This window comes from Papaver somniferum, chromosome 7 (assembly GCF_003573695.1).
Source record: "Papaver somniferum cultivar HN1 chromosome 7, ASM357369v1, whole genome shotgun sequence".
NCBI lineage: Eukaryota > Viridiplantae > Streptophyta > Magnoliopsida > Ranunculales > Papaveraceae > Papaver > Papaver somniferum.
Genome location: NC_039364.1, coordinates 68,848,689 through 68,869,558, shown reverse-complemented (window position 1 = coordinate 68,869,558; position 20,870 = coordinate 68,848,689). Strand labels below are relative to the sequence as shown.

The 20,870-nt window shown below is 37.1% G+C and overlaps 1 long non-coding RNA gene and 1 pseudogene across 1 annotated transcript; one reads left to right on the top strand and one right to left on the bottom strand.

Annotated features, from left to right (window-relative positions):
- Nucleotides 1-5,619: 5,619 nt before the first annotated feature.
- Nucleotides 5,620-17,390, top strand: LOC113294730 (annotated as a pseudogene).
- Nucleotides 17,391-17,851: 461 nt separating this feature from the next.
- Nucleotides 17,852-20,320, bottom strand: LOC113297558. The gene is made up of 2 exons (XR_003333541.1): nt 20,090-20,320; nt 17,852-18,147 (listed from the first exon to the last, which is right to left on the bottom strand). It is a non-coding gene; the product is annotated as an uncharacterized LOC113297558 (long non-coding RNA).
- Nucleotides 20,321-20,870: the final 550 nt, after the last annotated feature.

Below are 20,870 nucleotides of genomic sequence, written 5' to 3'. Positions count from 1 at the left end.
GGTTAAAAATTAGTTTGTTTTCATAAAACATGATTTGGTTTAATGAATTAGTTTTGTCTCAACTTTATTGTTCATGATTCTCTATAAACTGATTACGGGTTGATGTAATGCCCACTTTTCTGGATTTTTTTATGACATAATCGGTCTTTATTTGCCTCATATACAAACCGATTATGATAAGGTAGTTGTTTCCAAGAATTCTAAGTTCACAATCAGATTATACGTGCCTACATATACTCCGATTTTTGCCGCAAACGACTATTTTTCTTTTTTTGAAATTATAGTTGTTGGTCCCTTGTGTATATACAGATGATAACATATTATCTATCATACACTACTTTATTCATATAAATCTTTCTTCATTATTCATTTTTTTCATTCAAAAATGTCAAATCCATCATCATCAACTACCAATTTATTTGTACATACTTAGAAGATGCAAACGAACTACTCCATCATCATCAACTATCAATTCATTTGAAGACATACTTAAAAGAAGCAAACGAACTACCACAACATCGTCAAATACTGCGATGGAAGAAGAAGACGTACTCAAGGCAAACAAACAAGGTCAAGTCCAATTCTTACTAATGCATAGGTTAAAGGATGTTGAGGAAGAAACCGAATGGGTTAAAAATTATTACATTGTCAAGGATATTCCCGAAGAACATCGGCATAAGAGTATATTTTGGATCCAAGTTACAACTGGTCCTTTCGTTCCAAATATGGACGGTAACTACAAGAAACCATGACATAGTTATGAGCCAGACCACGTTTGTTCAAGGACTATTCACGTTAAGAAACTATGTTATAAGTATAACGAGTTTCTCTCTAGGCATAAAGGAGACAGGTTTGGGGCACATGATGCTTATACCAAATGGAGAGGAGAGAAGTTTTATCATTTCGAAGCCGCATTGATAGTTGAATCTCGCACTAAGAAATAGAGAAATTTTATTTTGTGCAGTTACAAGATCAATGTGGTAGTCTAGTACCATGCTAGTTTATCATCGCAATGTACTAAGTTTGAAATTTAAGAGTTTATGCAAAGTGGGAATAGACCACAAGCAAGGCATGTTAGATTAAATGTAGTCTAATTGTAGAATTAAAAGTTATTTATTTTCCAGTAACTTATTTCATCCGAAATCGGATTACATTTTCAACAACATAAACTGATTCCGAATAAATCCCCAGGCAGGATTTTTTCAGAATCAGTTTATAGGAACATCAACGTAGTCGATTCGTGTTTGAATTCAGAATGGGTTTATAGTTCATGACATACAAACCGATTATGAAAAATCTGCAAGAATACTAGCTTCAGAATCAAACTTTAATAACATATAAGTAAACCGATTATCGTAGAACTTTCATGAATTTAACATAACCAAAAAAGACAAATCACTTTTATTTATTAAGCTTGGTTCAATTTGCAATATACAATATACGAAAGCGACAAAATATAAGCATCTGATAGTTCACGTTCTTAACAAAAATCAAATACTTATACCTACACTTGGAGACCCTTGATTTGATCCGGACCGACCAATTCTTCCCGGAGCTTCATGTTGGGCTCGTATTTTTTCAGTCATTCCTTTGTGAGCTCCGAGTCCTCATAAAATTTACACACTGGTGATAATGAACAATCTTCGCGTAGCCTAAGACCAATATAATGTATGTTGTTATGGTTGAATAAAACAATGCTTCGATCCTTAAGTGATTCATCCCAAATGGTGTATCATCCGTTACTACGATCATCAAACTTTGATCACCACGGCATATCTCCTTCAAACATCCAAATAAAACTCACACCATTCTCCTGATCCATAAATCCCCATGCCACCGTGAAAGTTTGCTTATCGGAAGTGTGGCAAGCAATATTTAGCAACCACATATTGTACTTGTTTGTCTTGTATATACAATCTATTAACAAAATAGAAGCATTGAGCCAACTTGATCATCTCCGGATGCGCGAAGAAAATACGAGTCACTTTGCTTTCCACTACTTGATTCCTCATAAGTGTTACTATATCAAGCTTGTTATCAAATTTAGTTGATCAAAATTATGTCTTGATTTCTAGTCTACATTTAGTCAAGTTTTGGATTAGGATAAAAGTGTGTAGTTGAGTACCAAACATCATTGCGTTCTACCATTTGAAGGCGAAGATCAACCAAAGCTTTTGGAGAACTTCATCAACAAAAGGTAAGTGAAGACTGAACCACCCATTACTCAAGTTTTCACCTTTCTATCTCTGAGACTATGTTGCATGACTAAAGTGGACTTTATATGCACAACAGAAATTTCGAGTCAAGTTTATCTTGCTAATTATTCTCGAAATATGTTGACTAAGCTTAAGGACAGTTGTTCAAAACTTGATGAATTTGGTTGAAAACAATTTATTTTTTATGAACTAAATCGTGATTCAAGTTAATCATTTGAAAATAGCCTGTAACATTGATATGTGTCATTGATGTTATTCAGGAATGTTTCAAATTGATTATTAGAGAGATATAGAACTACTGTAAATCTGGATACAAGATAGTACACATACCATATTAGATACTGGCGTAACTGTTATAGGTCCGGAGCCGCAGTACATGTACCCAGTTTACGTATCGCCGTAGCTATAGTTCGGCAACGACTTTTGGTACACATACCGAGTATGCAAGCCCAAAAAAAATATGTTGACTCGTGAACTCAGGATGGTACACATACCTAGTATGCATACCGAAAAATTTCTGTAGACTCATGAACTTGTTTTCTTTTAAGGGTTTACAAACCCAGTACACGTACCATGAAAAAATAACTCACAAACTGGAAAGTAAGTACACGTACCAAGTATACGTACTTACCCAGTCGAATATTTTCAGATGCATCAGAATTATTTCTATGAGATAATCGGCATTTGAACAACACTCTAAAAACACATCTACACATATTTGATCACATTATAACCTATGGTTGTGACTCAAGATTAAAGTTTAAAGTCTTATATAAAAATGGTTAAGCTTATAGTTCGCCTGGCTAGTTTCGGCTAACCTTTCATGAACAAGTCATGATACGCGGTTCGTTTATGGTTCATCCTAACCAGAGTATATATTTTGTTGTGGTAATCTCAAATCAAAGATTAATCTAACGATGGATATTGATTGCTTGATTCCAAATATTCCTTAGCTTAAACCTAAAGCAACCTTTGACTTTGAAAGTCTATAAAAGGAAAACCTCAAGCAACTGGGATCTTCGAATCCCCGACACTTTTCTTGTGTGTCCTAGTTGTAAACTATAGCCGTCATGTCCTTTAAACCTTTTTAGGTTTAGCGACTAAAAAGAGTTCGCTTAGGGATTTGTGAAGCCAGATCCGACTATCTTTATCTTGATAGTTCGTGTATCTTGATCTTGGTATTGATTATTGAGTCTCACTCCGATTAGGCAAGATAGATAGAAATCACAAATTTTATTCGTCTTAGACTTTCTGATTCCACAAGTATATTCCTCTATACCGATTCTTTGTTGAAATCAGAGTAGGTTTTACTTGTGAGGTGAATAATAATCTAGGTTGCTCTTCGGGAGTTATACGTACCGGATTTTGAGGTTTGCTAGACTTTGTCTATTTCAAACGATTTCCTATATCACCTTGATCTTTTGTTCAAAACAGAAATCACATATAGGCTTATCCGTGGGAGGCAGATTGGTTTAAAGTCTTCAATTGAGTTGAAGAAACTATTAGGCTGTAAAGGACGTCGGCTAAGGGAATAAATTGCGCAGAGTCTTGTGAGATTCAAGAGGTGTAAGGAGCGCGAATGTAACTGAATTACTGTGACGGTGGATTCGGTCTCAACTACATTCCAGTCCGAAATATTGATAATAGGCTAGAGTCTGTAGCGGCTTAATACAGTTTGGTGTTCAAGTCTGGACAAGGTCTCGGGGTTTTTCTGCAATTGCGGTTTCCTCGTTAACAAAATTTCTGGTGTCCGTGTTATTTGTTTTTCCGTATTATATTGTTCATCTTTACCATTAAAATATCACAGGTTGTATGTAAATCAATCAAAGTAGATATGTCCATCGAAATTATTGGATACAACTTGATTGCTCTTGGATATTGATATTTGGAATCGTCCAAGTACTCTCATAGTATAATCAGGTTCATGGACTTGTCTCCGTTTACATATTGATTGTGAAAGAAAGATATATAACCTCTTCATTTAATTCCTAATTGAGATTCATTAATTAAGTTGTAACTCTCAGAATTGTATTTGAGTTTAGTCCATACAAGTTGCCTAAGAAATAGTTGGTGGTGTATTTTGGTGCCCCCCGCATTTTCACTTTTCATCCTCCTTAGTCTTCCTAAGGATGTCACTTGGTTTACACGCTTTCATCGACTTTATTGTTTCCAATTGATGTGGTTTCAACCTACAGACGACAGAGTGTCCAATAAGAGATTCCAGATCATCATGGTTATGACAACCATTCACCACTTTAGAGAGCTTGTATACATTGTTGGGTCTATTGACTACAATCTTAAATGGGAAGCCATACATCTTTGATTTAGTCATGTATTCCCTAGTCGTCTTCTTCACATACGACATGTCCTTTTCCTTGTGAATTTCTTGCTTTTCACCTCTCCCGCAAACAAAATCTAAACGACCACGACTTGAATGACGACCTATAACTAATGCGCATTTGATCTCTGTGCCCTTGTCCACAAACCATTGCTTTGCATCGTCCCTCTTTTCCCATTCCAAATCAGTGTGATAGTGGCAGAGGTATTAGGACCCAGCTGAGATACGGGTTCGGATTGATCTTCGTCGAACGCTGCAACAATCTACAACATATATCAATAAGTTAAGGATACAAAACCAATATATGTGTAATAGTCGAGAAAATCGATCTTAAACAATCGGTATATATGTATAAGTATATCAACCGATTAAAGACGTCATTATTTTAAAGAAAAATTCCTCAATTCACATTGCGTAACATGTAATTCGATTTATGTTCGCATTTTCTTGTACAATTTTGCCTTCACAATCAGATTACATATATTCGTACATAAATCGATTGTAAACTTTGTTTTTTTTTTTTTTTTAAATATCCAAGTGAAGGAATCGGCATAAGTACATCACCAACAAAAACTGATTTTTCACCTACCAATCCCGCCAAAAATGTACTACAATCGGTTTAACCAACATCTTTTTTGTTTTTTGGGGTTATATTTATACATATGTACCACATAAATCAAAAAAGATAGAGAAACGGATTAAACTTGATTCCTCGGATATCTTTACGTTTTTCCGTTTTTAATAACATATTATAAGAAGAAAAGAGAAACAAATTCACCCATGTACTCTTTGGAAAGAGTAGTTCTATATGAATCGCATTAAAAACCAACCCAAAACCGTATGTCCCAAAAAGTAAATTAGCGTACCTTTGGAGAATAATGGGTCCCGTCTAAATGCCATGACACCCAGCATAAAGTTATGTGTAGACGTTTTGGTTATGTTTGTTCTAACGGTTCACATAGAATTTTTGCTTTGGAAATACTCCTCAGCTGGTAGGTTTTTAACTTTGGGAAAGCTTTATAGAAGTGAAGGAAGATTAAAGGGTTATAGAGAGAAAACCAGGAAATGGAGAAGCTGATGATGGGACTAACTGGGGAAAGCGAAACGCTAAATCGAATGGACCTCATCTCTGCAAATCGTCGTATAAATCCAGGAGATTTTCCAACTACTTCAAGTTCAATGATTACGATAAAGAAAGAGGAAAGAATACCTCAATGGAGTAATCAAGAAACTAAGGATTTCATCTCAATTCGAGCCGAATGAGAGAGAGACTTCACAGTTGCTAAAAGAAATAAAGTTCTTTGGGGAATTGTTTCAACAAAAATGAAAGAAAATGGTTATAAAAGAAATCATGGTCAATGTAAATGTAAATGTAAAAGTCTTGACAATCGTTATCAGGTAATATAATTCGATTTAGAAACCAGTGGATTATTTCAAATTTTCCCTTTTCCTGAAATTTATTAGTTTTGTGATTGAATTTGTGTATGTTTTGTAACTTATCGGCTTTGAAATTTATTAGTTTCACTTGGGTTTTTTTACAGGGAAAAGACATGTCGGAGCCATAGAATGGTTGACAAAGCTCATACTTTTGTTGCGTCAAAGCCTGCGGAAGCGTTAAGTTTGCACTACTACGAGGTATCTCAATATCGCCAAGAACACATTCACACACACAAGAAGAACAAGTATTTAACGTGGTTGAATCCTCGGGAAGGAATAACAATTTTATATATCACCGTATAGGTTGGAATATACAAAGCTCAAGCAGAGAAGAATAGAACTCTTACTAGTTCTGGTGTGTTTTCTCTAGTTCTCTCTATGGCTATTTATACACATCAATAGGACCGGACACATTCCTTAACAAGGATTACTTTCCTACAAGTATAGGGTTTCCTAACTTATCTCTAAGAGACAAACCTCTTAAGTTGTTGTACTTAGGACACAAGTACTTGGTTTCCTTAACCAACAAGATTTCCTAATCTAGACCTTGACCGTCTTACCAACAATTCTCCACCTCAGATCATGCATTCATGCATGAGACGATCAATAGATAAATCACCTCCATCTTCCAACGTCGATTGAACCATCACTGGATGCCTACGTCCTCAATAGGATCAAACCCGACCGTAGTTCTCTTAAATGGCCTTGTTAGAAGGCCTCCACCTGGTTCCTAAGAACCTCTACCCCAAAAGGGTCTCTTACCAAACTGGAAGGATGTGGATCAATTTCGAACAATGTCGAAACTTGATCCCAGATACTACTTTAGTCAACATATCAGCTGGATTGTCCTTGGTATCGATCTTCACAAGTAGAATGTCTTCTTATTCAAGAATTTCTCTCACAAAGTGAAATCGTACGTCTATATGTTTGGTTCTAGCATGATGCACTTGATTTTTAGCCAAATAAATTGCACTTAGACTATCACAATGCACATGCAGATCGTCTTGCACAACTCCTAAGTCATCTAGCAAACCTTGTAACCATATAGCCTCCTTAAATGCCTCTGTCACTACCATATTGTATATGGTGGATTTTCGACAAGGTCTAAAATCGTAAACTCATAATTATACGAAGCTCTGATCCAGCAATCAGACGTGATTATTGAGACACGGGTCTCTCATCGAATTCTTAACGGAGAGTACTTTCTCTCATAGTACATGTAGATATGTAGTCTCACGAATGGACAACGGCATATCTCATGAATACTGAACACATTCAGTGATTATTTCTATATAGTATCACGAGATGGACGGCTCCTAGACAGCTTGCTCTGCTAGTATAGAGCGATAACGTCTTCAGGAACAAACAACGAGTTTACCCTGACTATATAAAGGATATGACTTACCGACAAGCTCATATCAGGATAATTAATGCTCCTAGACAGCTTGCGCTGCTAGTATAGAGCCACAAAGTTAATTATTCCTAATTAAGATTAATTCTTCCGTGACATTCACTACTGAATTCCCATAATAATCTATTATTGCTCCTATTCCATGGTCGAATCCACGACTGGTCCCATGTAATGGCAATAACAATTGCTCCTATTCCATGGTCGAATCCACGACTGGTCCCATGGAATGGAAATAAACAATTGTTCTGATTCTATGATCGAATCCACGGCTTGATTTCATAGAATAGTAATAACTATATTATCTCATTACTCTGATTTCATGATCGAATCCACAACTGGTCTCATAAATGGTAATAGATAAAACTTAATTACTCTAATTCTATGGTCGAATCTACGATCCCATGGAATGGTAATGCTCACTTTATTATTCTGAATTCGTAGTAGAATCCTCAGTTGATCCTATGAATTAATAATAAACATCTTATTACTCAATTTTGTGAATTATTCTCCACTGAATTCCACAATTAGTAATAAATAATCAACAACCGGGCGTCTGAGCTACCTCTAAGTAAGTCCCGATTCAAGTGGTGAAAGTGTATTCAACGACCGGGCGTCTGAGCTACCTCTAAGTAAATCCCGATTCAAGTGGTGAAAGTGTATTCAACGACGATACACTAACAGTCACCGCACGAACGAGTATTTCAAAATACAACGAAACGATGAACCTATGCAAAATAGGGAAGAAAATAATAAATAATTAAAAATATTGACCAGGGTGCTGAGAGCACAGACACACGACGGACTGACCGTGTCGTGGTCAATCCCACGCCAGTTTTATATTTTTAATGCATTTTTATTATTTTCCATGATTTGATGAAAATTCTCTCATTTTATCAAATCTCCTTCGTCTCGAGGAAACTCCTCGGTTTCATGATATTTTCATAAATTCGTAAAAAATAATATAAAATTAAGGAAAGCAGTGTGGGGCGTGACCATTGGCCAACCGGCCATGCCTTGGTCCCAGCCGTCCTCACACCCCACAGTTCCTTATTATTTTATTATTATTATTACTATTTCTCTAATTTCATGAAAAAACTCCTTAATTTCATGGTATTTTTTGCACAAATCATCATATAATAATAAAATAAAATTATGAATACTTGTGGGACCGGACCACTAGCCGGTCCCACACGCCCTTTGCTTTATTTTTTATTATTATTTATCTTATTTTTCCTTGAATTCATCAAATTCCTTGATTTTATGGTATTTCTCTCAAATTAGGAAAAATTCCATCAAATCATCAAAAATACCTAAAAATATTAAATTTTTTTGAAAAACTTGTGGGATCGGGCCATAGCCGGCCGGCCATGCCTCCATGGTCCCACACGCCTGTGTTTTTATTATTTTAATATTTTTCTTCCATGAACTCATGAAAACTCCTTCAATTCATGGAGACTCCCTAAATTCATCAAATTTCTCAAAATTCATGAATTTTTCATAAAATCATCAAAATATTATAAAATTAAGGAAAATGCACCACGGGACCGTGTTCACGACCGGCCGACCATGCCTTTACCACGGCGGTCCCACGCCTCCTCATTCATTATTTTATAATTATTTTTCATCATCTCATGGTGTTTTCCTCAGTTTCGTCGAAACCCTAATTTTGGCATATTTTCTCGAATGGATGCCCAATTGCACGCCATAAAATATCAAAATTCTCAGGACTGAGACGCGGATGCCTTGGGGACACGAGCACGCTATCTTGACCGACCAAGATTGGCTCTTTGGCTCACGGAAGTCGGTCCCATCAATTTTCACAGTTTTGACCTAATTTGCACAATTGCTCGTATTAGGTCCAAAACTCTTCCAAACATTTTGGATTTTCATGAAGTGATCGTCAGGCGGTCACGTGACAACCTAGGGCCAGTTTCATGACTCCATGGTCGGTCCCTCGCCTCGTCATAATTAATTAGGTTTTCTCACCTAAGGCTCAGACGAGCATTTTGAATAAATGATTAAGCCAGCATTTAATCATTCTTCCACCAACAAATCGTCAACTCTTCAGGAGTTCTTCGTATTTGCTCACGTGAGCATATGGACACTACATGGTTGATCCACGGTCCCATGTAGTTGCTCCCTCCTTCCTCCCATGGTTAAACTTCTGACGAACCATGAATTGATCATCAATTGATCAAATTAGGATTTCTGAATCCAAGGATCATCATTCCAGATTCCAACCTTAATAATTTTACGACGGCCTCATGGTCATTAATTTTATTAATTATGCTCGGATCAAAGATCAGTATTCTAATTAATATTTTTGGTACGCTGCCAACAATCCATCAGATGAGCAACACATGCTCAGACGATCAAATATTCAACAATTCATCACATGAGCAACACTTGCTCAGATGATAAATATTTGCTCAAACCAAGGAATATTGGTTCAACAATCTATATTCAACGATCCATCGAATGAGCAATACTTGCTCACTTCATCGTAAGAATTATACCTCTGTCTCATGACATGTTCAATTCATGAGTTTCAGAACATCATGTTCGACACTCAGCAACTACATGGACTCATCGTCCCATCAAACCACGAAGTCATCAATTGACTAACAAACCACGAGACGTCAATCGTGTCACTTAGGGGGATATCACTTAGGGTTTTGGTCTGGCGGTCTACGGCACGTGTGTTCAAACACACGATGGAATGTGAGCAAGTCGTGCAATCAGTTGAAGGAATTCACGAAGTAGTGGGTGGAAAATCGACCAAGTCTCCACATGTTGAGCAACTGGTTTCAAACACGATCTCCACTTTCCCACTCCTTGATTCCATCAACTGTCACTCTTCATGGGATCATGGTGTCTAAAATTCCAGCAATATAAATAAGTCTCTGAATCATGATTAAAGCATCAACAGTATCATCAATCTCACGTCTCATCGACAACACGAGATCATCAACTCATCAATTGAGCAACTACTCTCAATTGAGCAATTTCAATCATTCGGAGCTTATCATATTCAGAATTCACACACCCACAATCTTTGATTACCATTGATTCCACACATTTCCCAGCTTCCCTCCTACAGATCAACCCATCCTCTTTTGTGACCGAATTTACTCTGGAACGGTCATTGTCTTGATTTAGGCCGGAGTACTACAAATTGATCTCTCGAATCTAAAGCACCCCCTTTGCAGCGGTGCATCTGTGTGAGGTTTAATATTTCGCTCGGTTCGAGGAGTCTCCTCCGTACGGTCGTCTCCTCAATTCCTTAAAAACCAGCAAATCGTTTTTCCCCATCTACACATATACTCTGCCTCCGTAGTTGAAAGCGCTACAGTAGACTGCAAGATTGATCTCCAACTAACTGGTGCCCCTGCTACGGTAAATACATAACCTGTAGTTGAACGTCTCTTGTCCAAATCACCAGCATAGTCAGAATCCACATACCCAACACACAACTGATTGTTACTTCTATCCTTCACAAACTCCAGGCCAACATCAACCGTACCATAAAGATACCTCAAAATCCACTTCACAGCTTGCCAATGTCCCTTACCAGGACAATGCATATAACGGCTGACCATACTAACTGCATGTGAAATGTTCGGCCTTGTACATACCATCATATACATCAATCTACCAACAACCTCAGCATATGGGACTTGGGCCATATACCTTCGCTCTTCTTCTGTAGTGGGAGACATACGAGCATTCAACTTAAAATGAGCATCAAGGGGAGTACTTGCAGATTTAGTTCCTTCGTAGACACCAAACTAACACTTTCTTCAAATATTCCTTTTGAGACAAACAAACCTTACCCTTCTCTCTGTCACGTTGAATCTCCATACTAAGAATCTTCTTAGCCTCTCCTAGATCTTTCATCTCAAACTCAGATGACAACTTGCACTTCAAATTATCGATCTCTTTCTTGTTATTTGATGCAATCAGCATATCATCGACATAAAAGAGCAAATATATGAAAGACCCATCATGTAGCTTCTTGAAGTATACACAATGGTCATAGTGACTTCTTGTGTATGTTTGGCCCATCATAAACTGGTCAAATCGCTTGTACCATTGTTTTGGAGACTTCTTCAGCCCGTACAATGATCTCTTCACTTTACATACACACTCTTCTTTTCCAGCAACCTTGAACCCACTCGGCTGAGTCATATAGATCTTCTCTTCTAGATCACCATGTAAGAACGTCGTCTTAACATCTAGCTGAACTAGGTCTAAATCATATTGTGCTACCAAGGCCAACAAAATACAGATTGATGAGTGTTTTACCACCTAAGAGAACACCTCATTGTAGTCAATACCTTCTCTTTGGGCATAAGCTTTTGCAACTAACCTTACCTTGTAGCGTACTTGATTCACCATCCTTCTTTCTTAGCATATACCCACTTGCACCCTATGGCCTTCTTACCGTTCGTAAGCTTCATAAGAATCCATGTGTCATTCTTGTAAAGAGACTCCATCTCGTCCTGCATTGCTCCTTCCCATTCTTTACACTATGCACTGCGTACAACTTCTAAATAGGAAGTAGGAGTACCATCTTCAATAACTGGTAATGCATAAGCAATGTAATCATTCATCCAACCAGGCTTCCTGGTTGATCTTCTCGGTTTGCTGGTTGATATGGTCTCCGTGACCGCAACTTATGTATCTTCTACTGACTCTTGTTCCTCTTCCTCAACAGTGTCACTATCATTTGGAACTTCAGTAGTTACCTCTCTTGCAGACCCAATGTCTTCATAAGTATTCTGAATAGATACAGACTTAAATGGAATTGGTGGAGTTGCATCAATCTCCACCTGCTGCAAAGGCTCACTAGTACTGGTGCTTCTGTCCTCCACCTGCCGAGAACCCCAAGACTTTACCATAGACATCTCATCAAATGTGACATCTCTACTCATGACTATCTTCTTCTCAACTGGATTCCAAATCTTGAACCCTTTTACTCCACTCTTCTACCCACAAAGATTCCTTTCACAGCACGACTATCAAGCTTATTTTCACTAACATGATACCAAGAAGGACAACCAAAGATATGAAGTGAGTTATAGTCATAAGATGGTTACCAAACCATTTCTCCATAGGAGTTTTACCTTCTAATGCAGCTGATGGCAACCTATTAATGAGGAAGCACGCATACGTAACTGCCTCAGCCCAAAATGCTTTACCTAATCCAGCATTAGATAACACACATCGTACCTTCTCCAACAAAGTACGATTCATGTGTTCAGCTACCCCATTATGTTGCGGTGTCTTCTTAACTGTGAATTGCCTCTTTATCCCCTCATCCTGACATACTTGCAAGAACGGATCACTCTTGTACTCTCCACCATTGTCCGAACGTAGTACTTTGATCTTTCTGCCAGTTTGAGTCTCAGTTGCCTTTTTCCACCTCAGAAAGATTTCTAGGACTTCATCCTTATGCCTCATGGTGTACACACATACGCGCCTAGAATAGTCATCAATGAACGACACAAACCAATATTTCCCTCCCAATGATGCATTCTTGGAAGGACCCCAAACATCTGAGTGAACATAGTCAAGAACTTCACTAGTATTGTGGATAGCTGTGCCAAAGCTTGTTCTTGTTTTCTTTCCCTTTACACAATGTTCACAAAATGTTAACTTGCAGGCAATAGCACCTTTCAACAAGTCTTGTTGAATCAACCTATGCAACGACTTCTCACCTGGATGTGCAAGTCTCATGTGCCATAACTTCGGCTTATCGGTAGTTGCACTTTCGATGTGTTCAGAAATAGACACATCCCCTGTTGTTGTACTCCCAATCAAGTAGTACAAATTATAATGACGTGTGCCCTTCATGATTACCAAAGATCCAGAGATTACCTTTAGAACACCATTTTAAGCGATTATCTTATAGACCTTGGCTTCCAAAGTTCCGAGTGAAATCAGATTATTCTTTATGGCAGGTAAAACTCTTACCTCCTTCAGCTCTCTAACCATACCATCATGCATCTTGATACGAACACTACCAATCCCAATCACCCTGCAGGTATGATTGTTTCCCATACGTACTTCTCCATCAAGCTCTTCAAAACTTGAGAACCAGTCCCAATATGGACATATATGATATGTTTCTCCAGTATCTAATACCCATGTACCATCTGTAATAGCACAAGCTGATGGTGTCACAGTCAACGAGAAATCAGAAGCATCATCTGATTCTTCATTACCTTTAGCAATGTTCACCTCGGTATTACTATTATCTCCTTCTCTTGCCTTACGCTTGATACAATCCTTAGCCCAATGACCAAAGTCACGGCACCAAGCACACTCATCTTTCTGCAGTCGCGTCCTACTCTTAAAACGTCCTCTACCTTTACCATAAATACCAGTTTTCTTTGTCCTATCTGTTGAACGACCTCTTGAAAGAAGCAAGTCATTGTTAGCTTCACTTGCAAGGTCTTCACGATCTATCTTCCTGAACTCCTCACTACGTAATGTTGTAGTGACCTCTGCATATGTCATCTTGTCCTTGCCGTGCATTAATGCTTTAATCACGAGTTCATACTTTTCAGGAAGAGAGTTTATCAGACACAAAGCTTGTTCCTCGTCGTTGATCTTCTCATCGTAGTTAACCAACTCAGCAAGAAGTTTAGAATATGAATCTAGGTGCTCGGTTAGGGTTGCACCTCTCTTCATGTTATAGCGATACAAATTCCTTTTAAGATGTATCCTATTGGCCACGTTCTTCACAAGGTATTCCTTATCTAGCTTTTCCCATAGATCCTTAGATGAAGTCTCGTGCTGATAATTAACTCTTACTGCAGTTGCTAAACACCCTCGTATCGAAGCAAGACATCATTTATTCATCTTGTTCCACTGCTTTTCAGACATCTCCACTGGCTGACCTTCTAGAGCTTCTTCTAGGTCAAGATAAACAAGAGCATCCATTACGTCCGTTCTCCATAAACCAAAGTTATTGGTTCCTGTAAACTCTTCTACCTTGAGTTGTGATCTATGTGAATGAAGTATTTCTTCTTTTGTTTCTTTATCTTTATTTGTGGATTCTGAATGTTCTCCTAAAGGATTTTTCGGATCTTCGTCCCCGTCAACCATTGTTCACAAACAACCAAATATAGACAAAAAACAAAAAAACAAAACCTTTGAGATTTATATTACCTCAAGCAATCTTCAGAAAAATACCTTCACTTCAACTGCAATTCGAGTACCCGTATCCAAGAGCGTCTCCTTGCTCTGATACCAATTGTTGCGCCAAAGCCTGCAGAAGCGTTAGGTTTGCTCTACTACGAGGTATCTCAATATCGCCAAGAACACAATCACACACACAAGAAGAACAAGTATTTAACGAGGTTGAATCCTCGGGAAGGAATAACAATTTTAAATATCACCGTATAGGTTGGAATATACAAAGCTCAAGCAGAGAAGAAGAGAAAGCTCTGGTGTGTTTTCTCTAGTTCTCTCTATGGCTATTTATACACATCAATAGAACTGGACACATTCCTTAACAAGGATTACTTTCCTACAAGTATAGGGTTTCCTAACTTAGCTCTAAGAGACAAACCTCTTAAGCTGCTATACTTAGGATACAAGTACTTGGTTGGGAAAATAATCGTTTGGTCCTTTTTTAGGTGGGCCCATGTCAGTTTAGTCCTTTAGTCAAACGCCTTTACTGTTTGGTCCATAATTATTTAAAAATATTAAATGGACAAAAGTACCCTTCCGGGTTAATTTCTACTTATTTTTTGTAGCAGTTCATTCGTCAAAATGAACTCCTGTTAATTTCTACTTATTTTTTCAGAAATCACCTAAAAACCAGAGTTCACTCCAGAAATGAACTCCATATAAAAACCTAAGAAAACCAGAGTTCATTCCAGAAATGAACTCCATATAAAATCATAAGAAAACAGAGTTCATTCCAGAAATGAACTCCATATAAAATATAAAAAAACCAGAGTTCATTCCAGAAATGAACTCCATATAAAAACTTAAGAAAACAGAGTTCATTCCAGAAATGAACTCCATATAAAACATAAAAAAAACAGAGTTCATTCCAGAAATGAACTCCATATAAAAAACCTAAAAAACCAGAGTTCATTCCAGAAATGAACTCCGTATAATCACCTAAGAAAACAGAGTTCATTCCAGAAATGAACTCCATATAAAAACCTAAAAAAACAGAGTTCATTCTTTACATGAACACACACAAAAAAATCCATAAAATTCAGAGTTCATTCGTAGAAATGAACTGCAGTAGCATCATCTTCATCATCTTCGTTGTCTTCAAACAGCAGCAGCAACAGATCCATGAAATCGTCGTCATCGTTTTCTTCTTCTTCATCATCAACAACAACATCAAATTCAAGATCTTCAACACGAGCAGCAAACATAAAAAAATCAAGATCTATCGTCTTCATCGTCATCTTCAACATAAATCTATCGTCGTCTTCATCATCTTCATCATTTTCATCATCTTCTTCAAAAGAAAACAGAGTTCATTTCAAGAATGAACTTCATCAAATTCATCATCTTCAACAATAGCAGCAACAGCGATGAAGAAAAACATAAATCTATCTTCATCAAGAAAAAACATCAAAATCTTCATCACAAACCAGAGTTCATTCCTGAAATGAACTCCATCATCTTCATCTTCTTCATCATCATCATCAGCAGCAACAACAACTCATCTTCATCATCTTCATCCTCTCCATCATCAGCAGCAACAACGGACGGAAAAACATCAAAATCTTCATCACAAACCAGAGTTCATTCCAGAAATGAACTCCGTCATCTTCATCTTCTTTTGTAGATCCTAAACTTACCCAAGCATGTAAGATGATAAAGGTTCATCATCATCATAAATAGCAGCAGAATCTTCAACCTCACCGTCTTCATCATCAAAACAGAAGCAAAACATCAAAAAAAAATGCAAAACTTCATCGTATTCGTCATCGTCATCGTTCATCGTTCATCTTCTTCATCACTAGCAGAGAAAAAAATAGAGAGAAGAGAGAATCGTTCATCATCATCTTCGTCTTCTCATCACTAGCAGGAAGAAAATAAAAAAAGAAAAAGAGAGAGAGAAATTCAAGATCCGAAAATATAGGAAAGAGAAAGTAAATCTGAGAATGATTCTTTTTCTCTTACTCTTTGACTATATATATTGCCCTTATCCAAAAGGGTATTTCTGCCACTACAAGATGACATTTACATCATCCATGACATCACCCTAGGCCCGAACTATAATTTTTAGGACCAAACTATAATTTGTATTACCAAATAGGACCAAACAGACAATTGACTAGGTCAATTGGACTAGACTCTTTCTAATATATTATTTGGAGGACCAATTGGTATTTCCTACTACTTGGTTTTCCTTAACCAACTAGATTTCCTAATCTAGACCTTGACCGTCCTACCAACAACTTTGATGAACTCCCTGCGGTGTTTACCGAATGGGCAATGAATAGATTACTACTCGAATCGGAGTCAGGAACAGTGCAAACAAAGAAGAAATCGCAGAAGATTAATGAGAGATATAGAATTTTGGAAGAATTTTCAGAAGAAGATGATGCGGAGGAAGATAGTTTTCAAGAAGAAAGAATTACAAACGGAGGCAGTAGTAAAAGAAAAAGAAAAACATTAACAGGTAGGAATCCAAGGAATACTAGTACGATAAATATGAATAATAGTGGAGCAATTGGAGCTCAAGAAATGCTTCGAGAATTTTTACAACAACAACAAAGGACGGAAATGCAATGGAGAGAAATGAGGGAGACAAGAGCAATGGAGAGAAGAATGTTTGAACTAGAATGGAGAGCATCGTTGGAGAAATCGGAGAGAGAGATTAATAGGTGAACAAGCTTGGAGAGAAGGAGAAGAACAAAGAAGAGTTAGAGAGGAAACCAAAGCTGAAAAAAGAGATGCTCTGTTAACTACTCTTTTTAACAAACTCATCCATCATCAAGATTAAACAAAGAGAATGCAATTGTATCCGGAATGTTCAAGTTTCTAAATTCTTTACAGAGAGTGAAAATACTGTAGTTTTCTTTTGTCCCCTGTTCTGTTTGAGCTTAAATTTCAACCATGGATGTGAAAGAGAAATGTGAATGCTAACTAAAAGTTGATAATTGACATAGGAAACGGAATCAGCCCAATGATTTTTACGGCTTCATAGCCCTTCCTATCACAACACCAAGCTTCACAAACTAAAATAAAAACAACTAGTTGATGTAAATACTTTGACGAAAACAAGAAAAAGGGTCATGGACAAAGTGGGTTGCAAATATTTTTGCAGCAAATTATTCATATGGTTTTTATCTCCGTCAGCAACTTAGCATGAGTATCCTCATGTGCAAAATTGGAAAAGCTACCGTAGCGGGGACATCTGCAGTTGCAAATGCAGACAATTTATGCATAACAATAACAGGCAAATATCAAACTCTCTCATCTTTGAAATATATAGATTTGTTATTTATCTCCACAAGTACAGACATGGGTTACACATTCAGATGTTTGATGGCTTAAATTTATATATTCCAGATTTTAAATGAGTACAGATGACATATTAAAATGGTTTGTAGTTCTTCTCTCTTTGTTGCTAAGGCTTTGTAGTGCTTCTCTCTTTGTTGCTAACGCGTAATCACTCAGGTAGAGTCACTTGGAGGCTTTTCCTTTGGATGTTTGGACGAGTAGTGATCGCCAAGTTGATTTGCATTAGCTAGTTGCACCTGAAAAACAAAATATGACAGATAGTTATACAGAAACTCAACAACATAGATGCACATTACTGCCTTCACAAAGGGCGAAATGCAGAGAATAATGCACATGTCTAAATGCTTCTTTAATTAATAAGCACCAAATGTGATGCAGCAGCCCTGGTGTATATTATATGGAAACAACTAGATTTTCATGTTTCTTTATTTCTTAATGCTTCCATCCCACACATCAATGGGGAATACTTTGGCTCAAGAATCACATTGAGCAAGGATACTAACTCGAAATAAAGCTCCAGGAATGTGTTTGTACTTTCCCCACTATAGGACTCACAGCAAGGGCTTGGTTAAAAGGTGCCAATTACTAATGTCTACTGCTGCCTCCACTGTCAGAAAACTAGATTGAAAGAAGAAACAGTGAATTGTGAAACCTTCATCCTTTCTATAAATCATAATTTGTTGTCTTTGGTGTCATAACTGCTCTAGATAGAAGCGACTGTTAAACATATGAAACAAGAGAAAAAGAATTCACCATCCCAAAATGGTTCAGGTGGAGGACTGAAAATGATCATCCCTGAAACACATATCCACTCGGATCACCCCTTTCTTCTGATTTTAGTAATAAAACTTGACGTCTATACGAAACTCATCTAAGTTAACCTACCCAGGGTCCAGGTCAACTAAAAACAAATTCAATTGATGACTTTGTGGAATGGGTCTAGTTGATCATTTTGTATCCTAATCTTGATCTTTGACTGATCGTCTTTTTAGGTATCAGAACACTGTGGAACTGTTAACTTAGTATTCCACTACTGTTAACTTAGTATTCCACTATCCCATACTTTGTTGGGATATTAGATGGTTGCTGGGTAAAGTAAATATATCAAGTTAATTATGAAAAAATATAGAATGTTGATTTTTCTTCGACAGAGTTTTAAAAGTTTGAAACTAGAGAAACATCATCATCAAGTTTGCTAGAATTCTGATTTGGAGTGCTAATTATCTGACTAGAAAGATACAACGGCGAAACATAGATACGCACTCCAAATCAGAATTCTAATGGACCTTGAAGATGGTGTTTCACTGGTTTCCAACTCTTTAAACTTTGCTGAAGAGAAAATCTTCTCTCTACCCTTTCTCAGGCTCTGCTCGAAAAGTTTTTTCTTAGGCCTTGTACTGATATCTTTCAAGTTCAGTAGCATAACACCACCTAACCTCTCATACTAAGTAGGAGATAGTGGATTATTAAGTCCATCATTCCACAACGTTTTGAAACTAAAGAAGAGAATCAGTTGCTCCTGCATCATGAAGACCAAGATAAGATAAGTCCTTCAAATTTAGTTTCCTAGGTAGTGAATTCTTGAATCCCCATGATGGGCAAGCAGCATTAACTACTTTTCTTAGTCAGTACCATCATTTTACCATAGTCCTACTCCTACCTGCCGTATGCTTATCTCTCTTTGTTCACCTTCCCTAACATTCTATTATTTATAGTCTTCCATCCAGTATAAATTAAACAGATCGGACATCTACAAGATCACAAAAATCTACTGCTCTTTTTACCTTTAGATCTTATTTTAAGCCCTACAATATCTTTTGCGAATTTACTATGTCCCTCATATTTTTTACTTGTACCCACTAAAATCCTACTGCACCAAGGGTATCTCCTAATTTCAGGTTTTCTAAACACACTAAAAGCAATACATATCTATAATCCAAAGCATAAGCAGTCTCCAATATTCCTTGATCCAGCACAAAACTATATCATCCCACCCAAAATTCAAAAATCCAGAGAAAAAGGAACTGAAATATCTATATTTCAGAAATAATCTGATGCCGAGATCATTGATCTATTCATATGTAAACTGAAACAAGATTAGATTTATATGAGAATTTGAAATTCTGAGGAAAATTTTCTAGCGTTTGGGGTGTATGAGATGGAAGAAAATTAAAATACCTTGCAAATAGGGCAAACGACTTTCAGAGCAGCAGCCCTAGCTTCAAATTGAGATCCTTTATTTTTTTGATTCTTCTCTGCATTTTTTTTCTGAGCTTCGATCTTCTGCTTTCCTCTCGTCATCTCTCTTTTTCTGTCTCAAGTTTTCTTCTAAACATCAAAATCAGACGTGAGGTTCATCCAGATTTTATAATAGACTAGTGAATAAAGGGAGAGATTACCTTCTTCTTTCCAAGTCCCACTTTTGGAATCAGCCTATCGGGTTAACCTGAGTTAGCCAGCTTACCCATATTTGACTAAGAGCTTCTACAATGGTCATGTGATCAATCTTTTATCCTATATTTTACCCATTTTTCTAAAATATAAGGAATTATTATAGGACCTATGGACCATAGATGTGCGGTCCATTAGACCACTAGAATTTTTCCTTCTACTTGTATAAATAAAACACTAAACTTATGTAATGAGTTCCTCTTTCTATTTAACGATAAGCCTTTCTCTCCTTTCTTTATCACTCCAAAACGTTATCATGCACGATCTCTTTTCCACTAAGATTCTTTTTCCGACATCCAATCACAGTACATTTTTGGGAATCTGCGTTTGTACGCCTTGTTTCTTTTCTACGGCGTTTGAAAGGTATATCGCGGATCTAAAGGTGGATTTGGATTTTTTGTTCTTCTCTTGCGAACAAGAAGCAGGTCGTTCCACTTTCTTCTCCTCATAAGGTACATTTTTCCATTTTTTTTAGTTATTATAAGTTGGAAATCTACCTAAATCGGTG